We start from the raw sequence: 24,386 nt of genomic DNA, 5'->3' as shown, positions 1-24,386 counted from the left end.
CTGCTTCACTGTGTGTGTGTGTGTGTGTGTGTGTGTGTGTGTGTGTGTGTGTGTGTGTGTGTGTGTGTGTGTGTGTGTTTCTGTGTGTGCTGCTAATGAGGCAAATTAAACATCCTCCCCCCCCCCCCACAGCAGGGGTCTTCAACAGGGGGTCCGGGACCCCTAGGGGGTCCTCAGAGTTAAAAAGTATTGACGGTTCAAGTGGTTAAATACCTGAAAACACAAATTGACATGAATCCAAAATACACTGACGATTGTGCCGTCAAACAATGAAACTATAATCTATGAACAGGTTGTGGGGGTCCCTGCTTCATCTCTCTCTCAACTAAGGGGTCCTTGGCCTGAAAACGTTGAAGACCACTGGTATACCGTATTATGTGGAGCCCTTCATGGTCATCTCACAAGTGAAGGGGCCTGAAACGGTCGGGTGCAGAGCAGAGCACGTCCAAATTGACTCCATCGCAGTCTGTTTGCACACTGCCAGCCAAAGCTATTATGGAGGGCTGAGAGAGCAACACTGGCACCGGTGGAGGAAGTGTGCTGATGTTTTACTAATGGCAAATGGCTTCTAAATCCATAGTCCTCAAACCCTTTTGTGCCGAGGACCCCCAAAATAATATATATTTGGCCACCGACCCCCCCCCCTCCCTGCCTTCCAGGGACCCCCAAAAAGAGATGGTTTGTGTTAAAAACTGAAAAATTGGCCACCCTAATACGCTGCCCATCTCTTGATTGATTGATTGAGGTATTTATTAGAAGTTTTGCATAGGAAAAGGTACAGTTTCATGACAGTACAGTTCACTGGTACAAGGTCAACTAAAAGGAAACTCAGGTAAGGCAAGCTTATTTCCGTTGAGATCCTTGTCATGAACTCATATGACATTGAATAAGAACACAACACAGTACTATGCAGTAGCTATCTTCAGCAAAAAAAGAAACATTTGTAAATAAAAGAACAAAAAAAAACAGTGCAAAAAAGGTGTATACAAATAGAAGAGTTTGAGTTGGCTCTCTCCCCATTTCCTGTCTACTGTCCTATGATCAATAAATGCAAAAAAGAAAAAGAAAAGAAAAAAAAAACGCTGTGAGCTTGCAGATCTGCTGGATCCAATCACAACCGAGCGGGGCCAGACCAATCGTTTTTTTTTTTTGCACTTTGTCTGGTTCTCAGGCTAAGAGAGCACAACTGGCTAATTCAATTTAACCCCCCACCCACCCACACACCCAGCACTGTCAATCAGGTGGGACTGATTAAGCCCTGTTTGTTCATCTAAATGTATTGTGTCACCTCGCTGCCAAAATATAAATGTGATCCTTTCATGCATGGTGGCCCCGCAGTCTGCCCCGGCGCAGTCAGCTCTCTACTTAATAAGTCCTTTTCATTAAACAAGCGTTCATTAAACATTCATTCATTCACTCATCCTCATTTGCATTTTTTCATCATGAAAGCATTCATGAAACATTCATTTGTTCACTTGTTCTCATTTGCACGACGGAGAGATACCGCACATGTATTCTCCGCGAGTTTCACATTGGAATGGAGGCCGGAATATGAGCAAGGAGATGGGGGGTGGGGATACAGAGAGAGAGACGCACACGCACACACACACACACACACACACACACACACACACACACACACACACACACACACACACACACACACGACGATATGAACATTTCTTGTCACGATTATTGTGACCAAAGAAATTACGATTCACAATATTATCGCGATAATTCTGGGGCGGAACATATAAAATAGCAAGCTCACAACGCGTCGCAATGTGTTGTGAGCTTGTAGATCGGCTCTCTTTTGGCAAAGAGATTTGGTGTGAAAAAAACGACTATCAAGTACGTGGTTTCCAGTTTTCCAGTATTTCCGTTTTACCAATTATAGGGTTTAAATGGTACCGGATATACAGCTCTGCAAATAAAAGGTGAATTGATCCCAGTGCATGATTATTTCAAAATAAATGTAAATCTCCACGATACGATTATTGTGAGTTTTTGATCACAAAAAAACGATAATAACGATTATCGTCCCATCCCTAACACACACACACACACACACACACACACACACACACACACACACACACACACACACACACACACACACACACACACACACACACACACACACACACACACACAAAAGGTCAAGTTTATTAAGTACGGACGGCTCAAAAGGTCCGTCCGTACTTATATATACCGGTATATAAATATATATATATGAAAACACAAATTGACATGAATCCAAAATACACTGATGATCGTGCTGTCAAACGATGAAATATATGGGTTGTGGGGGGTCCCTGCTTCATCTCTCTCTCTCGACTAAGGGGTCCTTGGCCTGAAAACGTTGAAGACCCCTGTGTATAATAATGTGTGTGTGTGTGTGTGTGTGTGTGTGTGTGTGTGTGTGTGTGTGTGTGTGTGTGTGTGTGTGTGTGTGTGTGTGTGTGTGTGTGTGTTTATGCTCGACTGCTCGCGTGCGTGCGCGTCTATGCTCGGCTGCTCGCGCGTGCGATGAAACGAACAATGATGAGTCCATCGTGGCATTGCTACTGTTCTGCGTCCTCTCTGCTCTCATCCCTGCCTCCTCCTCCTCCTTCTCCTCCTCCTCTTCTTAAACTCATGCCATCAGGGGACATCAGGCATCAACGTGAGTGACAGCTCGTGTGATCCTCCGCCGCGGGGACGCGGCGAGAAGGAGCACTGTCAACACGAATATCCTTCAAGCCAGCGCATCGGTCACCGAGCGGCCGGCCGGCGCTCACATGCAGGGGTGTCGCACCAAATTCTGGGCCTTGGGTACAAGGGTTCACTGTGGGGCCCCTGTGCTTTAACTATTGAAAAATAGCAGATATACAAGCTCACAGCACGGCACCGAGTGCCGCGCTGCGAGCTTGTAGATCTGCTATTTTTGAAAAATCATGAAAATCTTTGAATATTTCAAATCCTTCATGTGCAGGACCCCCAAAATGGTATGTATTTGGCCACGGACCCCCATCTCAACATATTTAGTTCCAGGGACCTCCCAGAAGCAAATTTTGAGTTAAAAATACGCTTAAAAAATACATATATTCAAAGATTTGCACACATTTTCACAACTTTTCAAAAATAGCAGATCTACAAGCTCGCAGCGCGGCACTCGGTGCCGCGCTGTGAGCTTGTATATCTGCTATTTTTCAATAGCTAAAGTAAAAAATAATTAAGGCCCCTCCAACACCTTGGGCCCTAGTAACTCAGTCCCACTTTCCTACCCCTTGTGACGCCCCTGCTCACATGAATCTTCATACATGACCGCGGTGAGAACATATGAGCCATCAGCATGGCTCAGACACCCCCCCCGCCTCCCTCGGCATAAACGGTGACAGATACTGTCAATAAAGCCTGTCCCTTCCATATCCACACACGCGTGATGTACAGTAGGCTATGCGGCTCGCTCTGACTGACATGAGTGGTGATGCAAAAACGTAGTTGTCCAAAACCGTTCGTTTTGTATTTATCATCTTAAAAACGATTTAAACTAGTGAAAATAGCCGATCTACAAGCACACAACGCCTCGCACTGCGAGGCGTTGTGTGCTTGTAGATCGGCTATTTACACTACTTTTGTGCAACAGTCTTGTATGATGAAGCAGGACTTTACTTTACCAAAAAAACGTACATTTGAAACTTGGAGATATGAGATTTCTGCCCGACAGTGACGAAAAACAGGGGAGGGGGGGCTCTCAGGAGGTATAGTGGCCACTGGGGAATAGGAAGGTTGAGAAGGAAGGTGAGGTCCGCACACTGGTGGTTTTGCTCCCAAAGTTGATTATTTATTAAATCATTAAAAAAGACAACGTTTCGACGCCCTTCGGCGTCTTCAATAGGAAGGTTCCCAGTTCAATCCCCGGCTCCACTCCAATACTGGCTTTAGTGTTGAAGTGTCCTTGAGCAAGATACTTAGCCCCTATAACTGCGACTGATGAGCATGGCTGGTACAGTTTCCTTTGTCGTCTGTGTCTCAATGTGTCAACTTTGGATAAAGGCACTATTTAGATGCACCCATTTTACCGTTGTGCAAGAGGCAAATACCGCCTACACTACACATCTGTAAACATTTGCTAGGCAACAAATACGGTTTAAAGAATGTTGAATGTCCATGTGTGTCAAATACATAGACTGTAAACAATATGGACGGTGGGAACCCATTGGTTTCTATGCTGCGAAAATTATGTTTTTTTTTTGCCCTTGTATGGGTGTTGCCATCATGGTACCCATTACTACCCAAGGAATGCTATTGGCTGCCAACGGTAACGTGCAAACGTAGGGATACATGGGACATTGTCTTGAGCTTGCCAAAAATAAAGCACACGAAGAAGAATCATCGCAAGCCTATGATCACAAGCCCCTCCTACAGCATACCCTGCTTTAACATACTATAACATAAATTGGACCATATTTTCACAAAACGCATATACCCCTGCCATGCAGAGTCCACTATGGGCATCCTAGGGGTGCAGTAGTGTGTGTGTGTGTTTGTGTGGGTTTGAAAGAGTGAGTGGAACTGTATTGATTCTTATGATGAAACTCATTTGTATTATAAATGTACTATGAATGCTGTAATGTAATGTATTCTTGTGTTTGCTGGACTCTTGGAAGAGTAGCCGATGGCTAAAAGAGATCCAAATCAAAATCAAATCAAAATCAAATCAATCATGGTGATTGAAACAAGGCTTTAAACTAGCGACGCCCCTGACCGCTGGGCTAAATCATCATGAGTGAGGCGGCTGAGGCCATTTTGAAACCCAACGATCAGCCGGTTTGAACTCTGTAGGGGGCGAACTTGGCGAGATCTGGTCGCAACATGAAGCGGATGCACCCTGCTTCGTTCAAATGAATGAGGACCACGTTTTTCCTTGCATTGGGTGTGGCTGTGCCATGAGGCATTTTGAAAGAGAGCCACTACAGATTGGCCCTGTGAAGAGAGGATGATTACTTAAAGGACGCACCTTTGAAGCCCACGAGGTTCTGTCTGCTTTGTGTGCATCTGGTCTACCTTTTGTGCAGATTCATGTTTGGTTCTTTAGTTTGTCGTTTTCGGTTGTATTTTGACTTTTAACGCTACACACACAGCACCTGTTTTCACCCATGCGACTCCTTACACATAATTATGGCTTGAGTGTGTGCCGCGAAGCCTGTGAGAGCAGTGTGCCAAACTTTCGGTTGTCTTTTTTGCATCTTCACCATTAAAGCCAATGGGAAATTTTAATCCTAACACTCACTAATAAATTCATATAAATTAAACTATACAAGATATCTCTTGGCAAAATGTAAGCACACCATTCCCGAGACGGTCGTTTTGATATTTGCCACGAAGAATGTGGTAGGAATAGTACGTGTGCCAAACTCTTTTTCGCATCTTCCATTTATTTTAAGTCAATGGGAAAATTTAATTCAGTAATAAATTCATTACAGACACACAGACAGACAGACAGACACGCAGAGACTTCTCGCATTTATAGATAGATAAATGAAACTATTCAAGATATCTTTTACAGTCCATGGTTCTGACTGAGACTGTCGGGGAATCCCAGCAGAAATATACCATTTGGATCACTGGGATCGTTTTTTTCCTGGTGTTTTGTTGATCAAATGCTATTTCCTCATTCTCCTTGAGAATAAATAAGGCTATGGATTTGTGATAAACAAATGATCAAACAGCATTCATCATTACCCTTATATTATCCAGGCATATGATGCTGCCTGCCCGAGGGCAATGAAGAATGCCCGAGTGACAACCTCCATCTCTCTCTCTCTATATACAGTATATATACACACTGTACGTATATCTCTCAAGATCTTTCAAATTGAACATGCATACTTACATTAAACAAAACTCTCACTATGGCTTTGAAAATGCAATCAAATGAAGCATTCGTACGCCCACAATTTGTAAATCAATCTGGCGGACAGAATCAATGGTCACATTGAATTTCTGTAATACCATGAAAGACGAAAGCCTTCAGCTGTCATCATAGGAGCATTCTTTTACATCAGTGAATGAATGTCCCTGCCTCATTTCAATTGACCTGTCTGGGATTACCGGATGGAGATTGAGGGCCCTTTTGTTCCAAAGCCTGAGTGAGCAGAGGTCACGGCGACCTTGGCACAGAGGTCAAGGGAGCTCTCTCTCTCTCTCTCTCTCTCTCTCTCTCTCTCTCTCTCTCTCTCTCTCTCTCTCTCTCTCTCTCTCTCTCTCTCTCTCTCTCTCTCTCCGTATCTGACTGAGTCCCTCTGCACTGAAGCCAGGAGGAACAGACGCAGCTTATTACACTCTCGTCTTCCTTGGTGGGTGGCGGGACGTTATTAAAGATTACGGGGAGATAATCGCCGCGCGGCATCGCGCCGGGTGCCAGGATCAGCCTCTCCGTTACAATATCATCACAGGCAGGAGAAGTGCGCCCCAGCTGGGGGGAGTATTATTGGGCACGATGGTCGCTCGGGTCCAGTGGGCTCCGTCTGCGCGAGTCTGAGAAGGGACTGACGTCTGTCAGGAGATAAGACCGCACCTCCACACAGCTCCCAGCTACACGGACGACAAACACAGCCGGTGTGTGTGTGCGTGCGCTCCTTTGCGATAGCATTCGTGCACGGCTGCATGCGGTGTGTATATATCGGCACTGTCGGGCAGAAACCTCGTATCTCCCAAGTCTCAAATGTGCGTGTTTGTTTGTAAATGAAAGCCGTCCTTCATCATACAAGAGTGTCGCACAAGCACACAACGCCTCGCACCGCGAGGCGTTGTGTGCTTGTAGATCGTCTATTTTCACTATTTTGAATCGTTTTTAAAATATTAACCAAAAAAGGAAGGTTTTAATAGATATTTCCTCCGGCGAGGGAAATTCAGTATTCCCAACGAAACCCAGCTGATTCGCTGCCCACAAGGAGCGCGTGAGCAATTAGGGGTTAAGAGTCTTGCTCGGGGACACACATCGACATTGCTACCCTGGCCTGGAATTCAAACCAGGGACAACCAGGGGCTCTGGTTCCCAAGGCAGGCTCCCTAACCATTCAGCTATGCTGCCGTTTTGGACATACAAGGTTCCCACCCGACGACGACAATATGCATTTTCTGGCAATATGACATACCCGAGTGAAGGGGGAAAAAATCTAACTGAAACCATGTCCTTCTTGTCGGTAAACGAAAAAAAAAAATCCCTATTTATCAGTCTGTGTGAGGCTGCTTATCAGTAGACTATCATTATCTGAGCCGCAGCCACGCCACGGACAGCTGCACTGTAGACTCCTGCGCCGGGGAAGAGAGGAGGCCGGCGGAATACAAATCACATCCAGGGCCATATAACAGGAGGAAGGACGCTAGCAGAGGGAGGGAGAGAGAGAGAGAGAGAGAGAGAGAGAGAGAGAGAGGGTGAGGACCCCAAGGCCTGGTTAAGGCCACAGAAACAGTTAATTAGCATGGATGTTCATAAAGCTACGCATCTACTCGAGCCGCCGACCCCCAACGGACTGCAGGAACTGTACAGTAGACTGTAAGCATCCAGAGATGTTACTATACAGCCTTCTGAGGATTTGGCATTTTCAGACCAGGCTATAGTATGAATTTATTATCAAACCAGGCCCAGGAACCGTTCATTTGCATTTGCGCAAACCCTACTAATAAATGCGTGGAGTCTCTTGTCTGTCCGACCGACCAACTTCATACAACGCCAGTGACCCGAGGGGGAGCGGTGCCCGGCGTCAAGACGATGAAATTAGTCTGTTATAAAGGCCTAATGGAATTCCGGAGGTCCAATCGTTTGGGGGCAACGCAAAAAAATGTCTTAGGTTGCAAAACGTTTTGCCTTTAAGTGCATGCGCGAGCTGAAAGTTTGATATACACGTTTCATTTTAAGATTTTCTGTGGGGGAAATTCAGTTGTCAAGCCATGTAATGGCATGAATCTCCTCCATGAGATCAATAGAGGTCTATCTACCTTAACTATTTGAGTAAATAAATAACATTTTCAAAATACTACACTACACAGCTTTTAAAAATAAATGAGTAAATAACACTTTCAAAATACTACACTTTCAAATGAAAGAATACGGTTTTATATAAACTGTACACCAATTACCAGCTACATTGTCTCCACAAGTAGCATCTTCTATGAGTTTAGAATAGATGTCATTGTCCTCAGTCTCAGCTTAGAATGTACTTTTTTCACTTAGTCTTTTAGCAAAATATTTGACCTCTTATATTAGTTTAACTCACAACGCCTAGTGCTGCGAGGCGTTGTGAGTTTGTAGATTGGCTAAAGCAAAGAGGTTTGGTGTCACTGTTGGAAATGTTGAATTATCGTACAGGATGCTTAACATTATCGTATTTGAAAGAAAACTATCGTACACTGCCAAAAAATTCCCGATCCGAGTGACCTTTGCCGCATGTCACTCCCTGTCTCTCCCCCATTTCCTGTCAGTCTACTGTCCTATCCAATAAAGGCGAAAAGCCCAAAAACAAATCTTTAAAAAAAAAAGAGCAGACCAAGGACAGAGTGGGCCCAGCCACCGCCGGGGCCCCCCGCGGACCCCCGCGCCGCCAGGAAAAAAATATGGGAAAATAGTCAAAAGTAGACGATCATACATGTGACCTGGCGGTCACTTATCTCCCGATTAGGGAGTCTTACAGGTGTCTGAAAATACACATGAACATGAATCCAACACAACAATGATGACGGTGCTGTCAAACTAGTCTATGAATTTATGAAATGAAATCTATGAAAAAGTTTAATGTTAAATACAATATGACAGCTAATTTCATATTATGACAGAGTGGTAGATGGAAAATGAGGGTGTAATTCCTACTCCACCGTACGCCGGGGTCGTGCGCCAAAGAATAGCAAATCTACAAGCTCAACATGTGTCGCGGTGTGATGCAGTTGTGAGATTGTAGATCATTAGGGGTGTAATGATACATTTAACAGCGATACGAATACGATACACATCACGATACATTGACGATACGATACAGGGACGATATTGGTTCATTCATTCATGGCAATACGAGACGATTCAATTCAACATAGTAACTATTAGCAAAGAAATTAAATCTGTGTGAAACTTGTCAATAGTGCAAGTTTTTTAAGGGGACATTTTATTATTATGGATATACTGTAAATAAGTAAACACTCTGATTCTCTCGCAAATACATGGACATTATAACACATATTATGGACAAACCCACACCTTGACGTGACACAGAGATTACACACATAACGATAGACCAAGAGTAGCTATATGGAATGGATAAGTAATTAGGTCCCTCTTTTTATTTTTTCTTCTTAAAATTGCTAAATACAAGGCACAAGTACTGTACTTAGTTTCCATACAATCGACTATTTGCATTGCAAAACGATTCGATACCGATTATTTGCATTGTAAAAGGATACGATGCCAAACAATACATTTTGCTGTTTGCATATCGATATAGTAGATAGTTGCAAATTAAAATTGTTTTTTCGATTCAGTTACTATATCGTTACACCCCTATAGATCATTGATTGCTGGCACGCAACACTGTTGTACAACAAAGCATATATCAGACTCAGGCTTTTGAGACAGCACGTTCAAGCGGGGAGTGCATACAGGGGCGTCACAAGGGGGGGGGGGGGGGGGGGAGTGGGACTGAGTTACTAGGGCCCAAGGTGGAGGGGCCTTAATTATTTTATGCTTTAGCTATATTGAAAAATAGCAGATATATAAGCTCACAGTGCACTGCGAGCTTGTAGATCTGCAATTTTTGAAAAGTCGTGAAAATTTGTGCAAATCTTTGAATGTATGAATTATTTTACATTTTAACTCAAATTCTGCCTCTGGGGTGTCCCTGGAACTAAATATTTTGAGATGGGAGTGCAAAATACTACAAGCTTGCAGTGCAGCACTCGGTGCCACGCTGTGAGCTTGTATATCTGCTATTTTTCAATAGTTAAAGCAGAAAATGAAGAACATTCATGGGGGGCCCGCAGTGAATCCTTGTACCCAGGGCCCGGAATTTGATGCGACACCCCTGAGTGCACAATTTCAGCACAATTGTGGTTTCATCACAATTTCACAGCCAAACAAACTCGCTATTTGGCTGCCTGCTGGCCATGGCTGACACACAAACCCAACAAACAAACGCTAATTAATATAGTTTGTCTGTTCACCCGAAGCAAGGTCGTTCTCACAGCACCTGGGCTATTAGACTACACAGCCTGTACGGAGAGAAAGAGAGATACTTTGTAGACTGCCCTGTCACAAACGAAAATATGCTATTATGTGCTGCATTAGAAGAGCAACATTAACATAGGGCAGTTTAAAGGGGCCCCACCATGAATTCCACATTTTTTATTTTTTTTTATTTTTTTGGTCTTCCCAGTGTCTCTTCCAGCCCTCCCATAAAAAACATTCCTTAACTCTAAGCCTTGCCTTTAATTTCAGTGATTTTCTGAATGGGCGTGTCTGAACGGTACTCTTTTGAAATCGGGCCCCTGTTTGTCACAGGCCCTTGTTTATGTCACAAAGGGGCTCATTTCCTATTGGGCCCCCTAGAGAAGGGGGCGGTACTTTTTGGGGAGGCTATTCTATTGATACTATAACCACAAGGTAAAGTGGTACTAAAATTGGCTTGAATGGATTGACTCTACATGGTTCTCATCGTGGTACCATGCTAATCTTCTCTGTATCATTCCAATTTTAGCCAAGACAGAACATGAAATGTAAATATCCGAGTGGTTGTTTAGACTAAAACCTGTATAAAACCATATAATGGACCAATATTTATATAAAATATATATTTTTAAAAGCATGGTGGGGCCCCTTTAAAAACCATATAAATTACAATACAATACACACAACGCAATATGACAGGTGACACAATGCAAGGCAGTAACCTATGCTATGTGACAAGACACAATATGATGCAAAAATACTTAATACTTTGCTTGTCAGTTCAATTTGCATGGAAATTAAGTTTGCAAGGCCCAGGTGTGTGTGTGTGGGGGGGGGGGGTGAATAATAAATAATTACACGTAAGAATAAAAATAGCGCACAGTGCACACACAGCGCAGCGTGTTGAGATTAAGTGGGAATTACTTAATTAAAACGGTATAAGTAGGGAAACACCCATTATGGCGGTGACCCCCGCAGCCTCGTTAATTTCTCCACAGAACAAACACAAGTCGTGTCACCTCCGCGAGCGAATGCAAATTCCTCCTGTATCGCCGTCCATCTTTAAAAAAAAAAGAAATCATAAGAAAAGACCCAAACCACTCACGGCCCAAGTCCTTACCTATCTAGCAATAATGGCATGCTGTCATGAATAATGCATGAGGGAATTATAAAATGATAGATCCCCCTTGGATGCAGCAGACCCACCTGTGTTACCAAACACCTAGGGTGCCATGCTGTAATTACTCTACAGCTCCAGACGCACATTACATTTAAATTTGAATTTTAAATTTCAAAGTGAGTACACTTCCATGAAGTCACCTGATCAAACATGTCAGAATGGACCACGCATCAGTTGCCGCAATGCTCCGGCAATCCCCCCACCATGCACACACATTCACACACAGAGTGCTGGAGTGTGTGTGTATGTGTATGTGTGTGTGTGTGTGTGTGTGTGTGTGTGTGTGTGTGTGTGTGTGTGTGTGTGTGTGTGTGTGTGTGTGTGTTGGGGTGGGGGGGTCGCCGGGGGTGGTTTGCGGTGGGTAAATCTGGGCTTCCCTTCCCATCATTTCATCCTAGTCATTGATTGGATGTGAGCTTGGACCATCTGTCCCATGTTAATTGCACATGTGCTGTTACCTAGTCCCATTGGTTGGCTAGGTGGCAGTACAGAGAGGGCCCGCTCATAATAAAAGTCAGTGTCCAGTTTCCGGCCAAACCATTTATAGCATATCGTTGTTGTCGGGCGGAAACCTCGTATCTCCAAGTTTCAAATTTGTATGTTCTTTCGCAAAGTAAGGCCCTGCTTCATCGTACAAGGCCGTCGCACAAAAGTAGTGAAAACAGCAGATCTACAAGCACCGCGAGGCGTTGTGTGCTTGTAGATCGGCTGTTTTCACTAGTTTAAATCATTTTTAAAATGATAAATGCAAAACGAACGGTTTCGAGATACAAGGTTTCCACCCAACAACGATGATAACCGGGCGATATTCCAAAATCACCTGGAGAGACAAAAAGGAAATTGTTTTTCATATGTAGCAAACAGTTATGCCATTATATTGTAGACTTAAACTATATCTAAACTATCTAAATAAAACAATACGAGTATCTAAGTCATCTACTGTAGGTGCTTTGTGGTGTTAGTGATTAGTGGTGTTGCTCTCAATTGTAAGAATTTGTATGAGTGAAAAGAACACGTTTTATATTCGCTTTGCAGAGCTGCGATTGGGGTTTAGATTTTGTGTATGATAGTAAGTTGCTAATGGGGAGATTTAGTCAAAGTGCATTCATCTTGACTGCATGTGGCATCACCTTAGCTCGTCTCTGGTCCTTTCTCCCCTTGGACTAGGGTTACCAACCCACCCAGGAATTAAAATAAGGGACACCTATTCCGGCCGCACGCCATTTATAAGTTGGATATATGTTGGCTATTCAAAAGTAATCATGATAAGAGTTTGAAAAATGTTGAATAATTGTACATGTTTTAAAGTTGTACCATGTAACTTTTTTTATAAAACAAATCTTAAAATTGTCCTAACTGTTAAATCGCTAAAGTTTTAGAACACCCACTCCGTTATTTTCAGCTTCTGAAGCCTTCTCTTTATATGTTTTCTTCTTAGCAGTGACAGGGGCGGGATTTCGCGCCAAAATGACGTAATCTGCATCATCTGTATACGTTGTGTATACGTTGCCCAATCACATTGCCGATCATGCACACATGGTACACTACCGGCCAATCACAGCTTATCTGCTCTGGTCTCCAGGAAGCGCCTCCGCTTGGCTACAGTGTTTACCATGGTGAAGGATTTTAACCTCTTAATCCACAAATCCTGGCCAGAAAATTACGTTCTACCATGCGTTCTACCCCTCCACGGATTACTATCGGTCGCGGTGGTTTGCTGGCGCCGCTCCGGTGGTCCGCGGCGGTGGTCCGCGACGACTCCGGCCGAAAAACGGACGAAAAAAGCAATACCGCTACTGACCACTAGTTGAGCAACTTACACAGTATAGCTTTAACACAAATCTTCTCTTCTGGGAGAGTCCCTGGCATCTGAAACATTTTCAGATGGGGGTCTGCGGCCACATACTGTACATACATTTGGTGGGGTCTATGAGAAACTGCTTTGAGAACTACCGGCTTAGGGAACGCCACTTCTATAAGAATGCCACGGTTCAGGCAGTGTCAAATAAACAATAACCATGAATCAAAACATGAATAACCCTGTAGAAAGACAATTTAGAGTTATGTATAATACATCTTACATTGAGCTGATTTAAATGACAAAATAAAAACTAGGCCGGTGCCCATTGGGAACACATGCCTCTCAGTTATGTATTACCAGTTGTAGTCGTTGTCAACGTACCCATATTGTACCCATTCACCTGTATTTAATACAGTACACATTATCCTTGGAGACATATTGATGATCAAGGATCTCCATACGTATTAAAAGGGATACAGACAGACAGACAGACAGACAGACAGACAGACAGACTGGTGGATACAGAGCTAACCGGAGGGGCATCGTTCCCTACGGGCATCGTTCCCTATGGGCATCGTTCCCTACGGGCATTCAGCTAGCAGTGACAATATAATAATGGAAAACAAGGCAGGTGTGTGTTTGTGGAGCAGCTGATGGCCTCGCTGGCAGACCGCAGTTCTAAGTTCCCACTTATAACTGGCATTCTCCCCTTTTGAGATGTAAACTGCCACTGTAGGATGTCTAAAACTGTGGTATTTGAAACCCAGTGTAGTATACATGTCTACAAATGGCTAACTTTTTGGTCTACTTCTGGCCTACATCTTGGCACAAAGAGCTCAAAGTTTGTTGTATACCCAGGGTCACATTGGCCAAGCTTCACGTGATGCTTAATGAAATGAACTCATAACGCTCAAAAAATCATGGTGCCAAAATATCCTTTTTAGTGTGGTTTTTAGTAGGGTAACCAGACTATTGTTCTAGACCGGAACACAAACATTGCGTAAAACATAGCCAATCAGGAAGCACCAAAAATGATTACAGTCAACGAGATTATATTTCAACACATATGGACAAACCTTGACATGAACACAGAGATTACACATTTATCGAAGACCAAGAGTAGCTATATGGAATGGAACCCCTCTTTTTAATTTTTCTCCAACCACCAAACCTTTCGTCGGAAAGGTCCGGTTCAACTACAAAATGACGTCACTCCTATCTTCTGAAAAGCATTAACCCGAATTAGAGTTCGGAAAGCTGCATGTCGGAAAGTCGGAATTCTCTGATGAAAGGTCTGGTGCTCGGAGACAGTATGGACAGGCCTTTAAAGGCCCGCTGACACGCCCTGAAATTATAATAGTATGATACAGTAGGTCACGTGGTCTCTCTGAAAACGGTCTGAAACAGTCTGAAACTCATGTCACAGTGTAATCTGCACCTCGCCGCCCAACAACAGCTGACCAGTACAGTAAGTAGTCTAAGTACAGTAAATTAATTTGATTGGCTTATAATTGCGAATTCTCACAATGACATCATAAAAATATTAACTCATATTTTAAGAGGACTTTTTAAAGTGACAGTAGCCCTTTAGGTGACAGTACCCCTTTAAGTTAAGGCATAAGAGCTGGTGCTTGAGACAATCAAAATGCTCCCTCTGATTTAAAATGAACAACCAGGACTTTACTGCACGTACAGAGAGAGAGGCAGAGAGGGAGATGCACAAGAGCCAAGAAAGCCTCTGATCTTCCATCTCTCTCTAGTGGAGTGGGGAAACAAGGCCATGCTAATGGAGCGCTGGGAATTGTGGAACAGAGCTCCATCTCCTGGCCATGACAGGTGTCATGTATTGTTTGGCGGAGCATGATGTCGACTTTCTGACGCGCGCGCGGGTTCAGCCGTGCCGAAAATGCCAATTTGTTATAGCCTATACTCAGGGCCGTCACACCAAATTCTGGGCCCTGGGTACAAGGATTTACTGTGCCCCCCCCCCCCCCCATGAATGTTCTTCATAGGGGGAGGGGGTTTTAACCCATAGACTAGGAACGCATTATTACGCATTATTTTGTGTTTTAACTATTGAAAAATAGCAGAGATACAAGCTCACACCCGTGAGCTTGTAGATCTGCTATTTTAGAAACATTGTGAAAATGTCTATTCCAAGTCTTGGAATATTTTAAATCCTTCTATGTCAGTGGTGCTCAAACCTTTTCATGTGAAGGACCCCCAAAATGATATGCATTTGGCCACGGACCGTCGGACCCCCATCTCAAAATATTTAGCTCCAGGGAACACTCAGTGCCGTGCTGTGAGCTTGTATATCTGCTATTTTTCCAATAGTTAAAGCATACAATAATTAAGGCCCCTCCACCTTGGGCCCTAGTAACTCAGTCCCACTTCTCTCCCCCCCCCCCCCTTATGACGCCCCTGCTGACGCGCATGCAGGTTCAGCCGTGCCGAAAATGCCAATTTGTTATAGCCTATACTGGTGCGGTGCCGGCGGGCTTCCCCAAAGGCAAGCAATGCTTTGTTCCGTTGCCAACTCTGCGGGATGAGAGGGGATGGCAATGTGGGTCGTCCCGTTTCACACAGATCTTTATGAAGATTGCTTGTTAAGAGGAGGGAGGATGTCCGCTGGTTGAGGACATCTTAGGTTAAAAGGATAGGCAGATTTTTTTTCCTGGTGCATCTGGTAGATCTCTGACTCTGAGTCATCGCGTCGTGCGATGATGAGGTGACTCTTGGCCACCGCAGCAGACAGGGAGCAGGATACCAGCCTCCTCCCCTGAGAAACAATTAGCCGTCGACTTCAGAGGAGCACAATGATTAGCATCTGTGCAAAACAAGGGGGCAGAGACTCAGTCGCTCTATTGATTTCCCTTACATAATGTAGCAGCAATTGCATAATGTTGTTTTTCCCCCCCCGTTTCCCTCCACCAGCACATTTAACCCCCGCCACCCCCAAAACACACAAACAAACACACTGGAAAACATACTATTCTTTTTTTCTTTTTAAATAAAAGTAGCAAACCCACAATGTAGAAATACTCTGTTTTACAGGTAAATAGACTCAAGTAAAATACAAAAGCAATAATGGCATCAAATATATACTAAAAGTACAAAGATGTTTCAAAATGTGCCAATTTTGCCACTTCTTCGTGTATATATATATATATATATATATATATATATATATGTTATATGTGTGTGTGTGTGTGTGTGTGTGTGTGTGTGTGTGTGTGTGTGTGTGTGTGTGTGTGTGTGTGTGTGTGTGTCGCATCACGATTTGTTGTGAGCTTGTAGATCAACTATTTTCAAAAAAGGCAAAGTACAATCATGTATGTATGTTTTGCTATAACAATCAAAATTTACTTGTTATAACTAATGTTTTCAAATAATTGTACAATATGTGCCTCTGAGATGTAATGGAGTAGAAGTATAGAGCATTGAGTAAAATCAAGTAATAGTAGCTCAAAATTGCACTTGAGTACAATACTCGAGTAAATGTATTTGGTTACTTTCCACGACTGCCACATAACCCCATCCCCCTACACAGTGCAACGTAACCTCATTTGGACCACTTGGCTAATTAGGGCGTCTACAAACCCGCCATATGCTCTGGCCAACAGTTAACTCCTGAGTGTCACTACTTGGAGCATCAGAGGTAGCCGCTAGAGCATAACCGAGGCACGCTGCGTCTACCTTCTGTTTACCATTAGCACATTGTGCAAACCTTATCCTACACGCTCTCCAATTATCTCACCTAATATTTAGAGGGCTTGTTGTACGGCTTTGTTTTGCTACAAAGAGAGAGCACATCAATGGCAGTGTCTGTCGGCTTGATAACTGGGTAACCGCCGCTTTTATTGCGGAGGAGCAGTGAATTAATCACTGTATAAGTGGCAGTACACACAGCATGAATTATTCTCTGTGCAGTAGTTAATTAAGATGAATGATTAATCATCCCCTATATAATCTACAGAACTCTTCACAATCTATTTAATACACTGTCATTGCTGAGCCACCGCCCTATCACAGCTTAGTAAGGGATTCGACTGCTCCACATGTACAGCCAACTGAAGGGCAAATAAAAAAAAGCACCGCGGCTTTTCTCTCATATGTACAATTCATGTAATTATGGCCGCAGCGCCTGGGGCCACTCAACTGTACAGACAGGAAAAATAATGTAATTCATAAAGGAGGGAGAAGGGAGCATTCGGTTTTACATATCAAAGAAGGGTGGGGAGCATTTTGCTTTAGAGGCAGATTTTTTCAAAATCCTACAAATTCAATATTCTCTTTTTGATTGAAATTCCGAGGGCTCTGCCTCTTCACTTGATTGGCGAGTCAAAGGGTTCTAAGGTATTACTGGATTCAACTCCTCGAGGCGATTGCCAAGTTCCATGTTACGTGCAGTCAAGAATCTGGTGGCGTGCTCGCCAAAAATGTCCTAAGATGGCGATTCCCATAAGCGCAGTGGTACGTACCCCATTAAACCGAAGAATACAATAGCTACAGCACAGGGGCACACAGAGCATTTGAGGTTGGCTCCTTCTTGGCCTCAGGGAGCCAGCCTTACAGAATACTGCCTTAACATGACAGCAAGGGGCTGGCAGCATCTCCATTCACCAGCACAACAAACGGCACCCATCAAATCAGATACATTAGTAGGGGCTAATTGTTCCCCTTGGGGAGTACAGTAACTAATGAAAAGCTACTGTAAGATGAAAAGCTACTGTATGATAGTGAAAATAGCAGATCTACAAGCACACAACGCCTCGCAGTGCGAGGCGTTGTGTGCTTGTAGATCTGCCATTTTCACTAGTCTTGTGAGACAGTCTTATATGGTGAAGCAGGGCTTTATGAAAAAACGTACAAATGTGAAACTTGGACATACAAGGTTTCCATCCGACAACAACGATATGCAGAGAAACACGTACAGTCAGGCTGTGCAAGCCATGGTTCGTTGCTACAAGTCTTTTATCCTCATCGGCCTCATGAGATCATTCATGAAAACCCATTACTTTTCCATAAATGTTCCATGCGAACACCGGGAATGAGCGACATACATGTTCAAACCAGGTTTGTTCAGATTACAGCACAGAACCCAAATGAGCAATGGAGTTTCTTTCACAGTCTTTGTCACAGATGTGACGTGCTGTAGAATGGTTATTTTCACAATGTTTGATATATTATTTGATAATTTGGCCAATGTTTGACCAGTTTGACACTAGTTTGTTCATTACTTTCGATGCAGTAATCAGGCATTGACACTAAGGCTTGCCCACCTGCCCCCGGCAGGCAAATAAAACTTTTGGGCCGGTGAAGTTGGCTTTCAGGTTGCCCGACCTATAAACACAACATGAGATATGTCTAAACACCTGAACGTGGCCAGCGCACTCTGTCTGGTCTGGTCTGGTGAAAATAAAATAAGAGCACTGTATAATGTGCAGTTTTTACTGTTGCTACACAACATAAAATAACAAGTGTGAAACCATAGACATATTCAATCATAGCTATGTAGGTATTTGGTATTTGTATTTGGAGGTATTGAGGCATGACATTTTATCGCACAGCCCCAGAAAGTAAAGAAATAAGTGTTAAATTGAGCGGTAATTAAAATCTTACCTATCATCTTATAATGGACGAGTTACTTTTCGGCAAGTGGGCATGACCTTTGGGCAAGTAGATCATGACCTGTACTTGCCCGACGGGCAAGTGCCTCTGAGACCTTAGTGTCAACCCCTGAGTACCATGGTCCCATGGTCTTAAAAGTCCTTAAATTGTCACTTCACTGTCCTCTGAAGAACCCTCAAAAGCATGTGGGTCCTGAGTACCGGTCCACAGGTTGAGAACCACTGGATACTGTAGACCATGGGTTCCCAAACTTTTCAGCCCCCGACCCCAAAATAATGCTGCCATTGACCTCCGACCCCATCCTAACCTCGTAGGTAATTTTATGCACATAAACGTGCATGTTTGGTGCACATTTGTCTGCACATCTAATGTCCCTAATCGGGATATAAGCGACCGTCAGGTCACATGTATACAAAATGGGACAGATCCATGTTGAAGACAGGACTCTAGACATACTGTGTACCGCTTTGCGTGATTTTATGGCAAAATCTGTTGGAGCAGTGTCCAAAAATGTGTTTTGCAAGAATCGGTCTCATGGTGGCGCTAGAAGATGTAGATATGTAGGGATCATTTTTACAATGCATTTCAGTCATTCTGTTGAATAAAAAAAGTAGCGTAGACAACCACATGTCATCTTCGATAAACATACATCCAATTAGCACCAAACTTAATAATACAAGTGAACATATAGTTTAACTTCTCGAACACCTTGACAGTAGCATCCTCTCCCACCCCTACCCCTCCTTCCTCTGTCAATATACCTGTTGATGCTGCTGAGCTTTCTAGATAGATAGATAGATAGATACCTTTATTATCCCAAGGGGGAAATTCAGTTGTCCAGTAGTAGCACAGCAGTATACAGTTATTTACAAAGTTACAGAGACGTAAGAAAAAATAGATAAGAGGGAAAGAAACAAGAGAACAAAAAAAAGAGCAGTACAGTACCAATAAAGAGAAGGTGCATCAATAGAGGGGGCGAATAATATATAAGTATATATACATAAAGTGTCTTGCAAAAAAGACCATAGCAGTCAATGCTAGTTAGTGCAAACAAGTATCTCACTGTCATTGTTAAACAAAGCAAAAATACTCAGAAACTACCAACACAAACTAATAGTGCAAAGTCAAAAAAAAATCAGTGCGAAAAAAGAAGAAACTAGGAAGCGTGTCACCGCAAGACGCACATGAGCACTCTTCCTGGACGGTCCTTTTGGGTCAAAGTCAATACAGCAATAGTTCCTTAGAGGTCAATGTCAATACAGCAAAGGTTCCGTCAGTCTAAGTTAGGAAGGGAGACCTTTTCAAGCGTCCGTTATGTGTCTCGTTGTACAGCTTAAGGGCAGCCGGTACAAAAGATTTTCCTAATCTCTCACATCTCCGTCCTGGGTAGGTAAAGCGGTCGTTTCCTCTCTTACTCCAGTAACTGGTGATCTCTAGATGGAGGGGGTGGGAGGAGTTCTCCAAGATGGAATCCAGCTTCCTCGCTGTGCGCACACTGGTTACTTCCTCCACCCCCTGCAGAGAGGACCCGACGACAGAGCCTGCTTTCTTCACCAGTCTGTTTAGGTTAAACGTGTCACCTGCTCTGTTGTTGCCACCCCAACATGTTATACCAAAAAAGAGGACACTTGCCATGACAGACTGATAGAACATCTGTAGCATCCTATTGCACACCCCAAACGATCTCAGTCTTCTCAGGAGGAACAGCCTGCTTTTCCCCTTGCTGTGAATCGCCTGTGCATTGTCCGACCAGTCCAGTGAACTATTCAGGTGTACTCCGAGGAATTTGTAGTTATCCACAAGCTCAACCACCTCACCGTTAATGGTGCTTGGCACCGGGGGGACTCTCTTGGAGGTGCGGAAGTCCACCACCATCTCCTTGGTCTTGCTTGCGTTGAGCCTGAGATGGTTAGCCTCGCTCCATTGCACAAAGTCCCTAACCACACCATCGTGCTCAGCCGTGTTGTCACCCGAGATCTTGCTGACCACCACGGTATCATCTGAGAACTTCTGCAGATGACAGGTCTTGGAATTGAAGAGGAAGTCCGATGTATAGAGAGTGAACAGGAAGGGTGAGAGCACAGTTCCTTGCGGGGCCCCCGTGTTGCTCACCAGCACATCAGACCGACAGCTCTGCAGTCTCACAGACTGTGGCCTTTCTGAAAGGTAGTCTGTGATCCATGCCACAAAGCCCTTGTCCACTCCCATCAGCGTAAGCTTCTCCGCAAGCAGAGACGGTTGGATAGTGTTGAAAGCACTGGAGAAGTCAAAAAACATAATTCTGACTGTGCTGCCCAGATCTTCCAGATACAAGGCATCAACCACGGAAACAAAAATAGCTTACTGTACTTTCAACAAACCGGCTAATAAAGTATTCAATCAATCCATCCATCCATCAATGAATCAACCAGTATGCACAGTAACTGTATTGTATGTATTATGTGGATTACTAAGGAATTGAGTATGATTGACCACAATGGATAAAAGGCCCCCCGCATGCATGGGGCTTTTTGTGTTATCTTTTTAGCATAACCTTTTACTATACAGGACTATTGTTTTCATACACGATGCCTCGTCGGCCGCGGCTTGTGAACCGGAGGTAGGGAGCGCTCTGCATTGTTCACTTGGACCGCAAGGAGGTGCCGAATGTCGGGGGGACGAAGATTTACTATTCTGTCCCTATCAGGATAGAACTCGGACGGCGCTGAGTCGGCTCAAGTGGACTTCGCAATGCTCGACACGGCGACTCGCTCGTTTAGCTCGCTCAGGGGGTGTCTCACGTGGCTCCAGTCCGCTTGAAACGGTATGCCTCCGTCCAAGCGCTCCCTTACAAGGCATCAACCACGGAAACAAAAATAGCTTACTGTACTTTCAACAAACCGGCTAATAAAGTATTCAATCAATCCATCCATCCATCATTGAATCAAAACACTGTTAGTCACACACAAAAACAAAAATAAATAAACTGCACACAATGTGTGCAATTTGAGGGGCAGTTTAACAACACTTCAAAAGGCTGTAACTGGAGATCAGCCATCAGCCATCTCTCACAGTTCATAGAGAGTAACATTATAAGGCCTTGTGTGGTAAGCTTCCTTTGTATCCATCCTCGCTTTTAGAACCACCAGTTACTGGACATTCCACACATTCACAGACATACGTTAGATACTGTACATCAATCCATGTTTTGCTTTTGCACCCTAACCGCCCTGGGGGGCGCTCTCCATTCCGACATGTCGCCACTCCGACAGTGACTTCTTATTGTCGGAGTGGCAACACCTCCAAGAGGTTAGGTTTAGGTTTAGGGTTAGGGTTAGGGATAGGGTTAGTGTCGGAAAGGAGACATGTCGGAATGGAGACATGTAACCGTCCGTCCTTCCAGGAGGCCACCAGGAGACTGATTTTGGCAAACACATTTTCTTAAACTACTTCTACAGATGTTGTCCAAAAATCATGTGATTCGGTACACAGTATCTACAGTCATTAAACAAATCAGGTCTTTCTTCAGATTTTTCAAATTCCTTCCTGATTGGCTTCCTAAGTTATCAGGAGTGCTCCCCTTTGAACAAAATGCCTCAAATCGTGAACACAGTGTGCGATTTCCATGATATTTTTAATAGGCCTATAGGCCTTTTCACATTGGCTTATTATAGTGCCACCAGGAGGCCACAATAACGTACCTGACCTGGTGGAGACCTGTGCTCGGAAGAACGCTGCTTCGCTTCTAGTTTATTATTCTCCACACAAATGGAACAAACTTCAGGACTCTCTGAAAACTGTTTCGATTGGTCTCCATAGAGACATTTAAAGAGCTTATTGAGGACACATTACGTAGTGACTGTACCTGTTTCATGTATTATTTGCACCTGAGATTAGTTTTAATGGAGTTCAAGTGTTTGTTATTGTTTTTCATCATACGTATTTATAGCTGTACTTGTTTACATGCTGTAATCAGGGCGTCCTTGAAAAAGAGAGCTTGCTCTCAATGGGGTTCTCTGAATAAAATGATGAAAAATGAAAAAGAAAGAAAGCTGGACGATGTCTTCACCAGGGGTGCAACAGATAATCAAACTAATCTATTTGATCTCTTAATAAAAAAGTCATTTTACACTAAAGTTGATAAAAAACATAAGCTTGACCTTGACCATCCGCTATTTTAACTATTGTCGCACAACACCATTGTGTGATGAAGTAAATAGGGCTTAAGTGGTTCATCGTTTCGTTGATATACAAAACTAATACAAATAATTGCTAAGAAAATAATCTATAGGAGTCTTCACTAACATTCTACAAACTTTGTAGATCCGCTATAGTCCCAAAGCATGTTTAAAAAAAAGAAACACCATTGCCCCTGTCCCTAAAAAAACAAAAGCCGTCTGTCTGAATGACCACTTGCACCAGTCACCATGAAGTGCTTGGAGCGGTCAGTCAGAGCCCATTTCACCTCTTCACTGCCTGACACATCAGCGCCGCTACAGTTTGCCTAGAGTGGAGACAAGTCAACACATGACTCTCCACACTGCCCTCCCCCATCTGGATGTGACTGAGGAACACATCATTATGTGACCGCATGTTTTTTTTATTTTTTTTATTCATATGTCAGTACAGAATCAGGGCTACGAAATGCTAAATAAGGTATCACTTGTTTACATTGACTGGACTGTTTGGGAGCAATTACTTATACTGTATACACTACTAGAGTATAGAGGAAGAAAGATAAATTAAATTCTGAGATAAGAGGCCTTCAATATTATTATGCATGTATGATGTACATTAGAGTTCTCAAATTCTGCTCGAACCCGACCCTACACAGCATGATGTTTTCTGGTAGGGCCAAGCCAAAAATAAAATGCTAATTTTGATCGGGCCAGGCTGAGCCTACTGGGCCGGGCCTTAATTTTCAGACCCGTTGAGGACTCTAGTATACATATACGTGTCGCACGCACACACGCACGCACGCACGCACGCACACACGCACCCACAGAGCAAAGCAAAAACCCGTCACAACTTAGGGATGCACAAACAAGTGCACGCCCACACACACACACACACACACACACACACACACACACACACACACACACACACACACACACACGCACACACACACACACACACACACACACACACACGTACACTGCAAAGCAAGTGCACACAAAACCCGTCACAACTTATGGATGCACAAACAAGTGCACACCCACACCCACACACACACACACACACACACACACACACACACACACACACACACACACACACACACACACACACCCGCACACACACACAGCATTGTGCATGTGACAATACATCTTGAATAACATGGTACTGTATGGAATATAACCTGGTACTGTAAGGAATATAACAAGGTACTGTGTAAGGAATGTAGCATGCTACTGTATAGAATATAGCATGGTACTGTATAGAATATAACAGTACTGTAAGGAATGTAGCCTGGTACGGTATGGAATATAGCATGGTACTTTATGGAAAGAACTCCAACTCATATTCCATGGAGCTTGAAATAAAGAATCTACAATTAGTCATCCTATACAGAATGAGTGACTGTATGCGTT

This window comes from Nannobrachium achirus (genome assembly GCF_963921795.1).
Source record: "Nannobrachium achirus genome assembly, chromosome: 5".
Lineage (NCBI taxonomy): Eukaryota > Metazoa > Chordata > Actinopteri > Myctophiformes > Myctophidae > Nannobrachium > Nannobrachium achirus.
Note: the sequence above shows the minus strand (reverse complement) of the source record.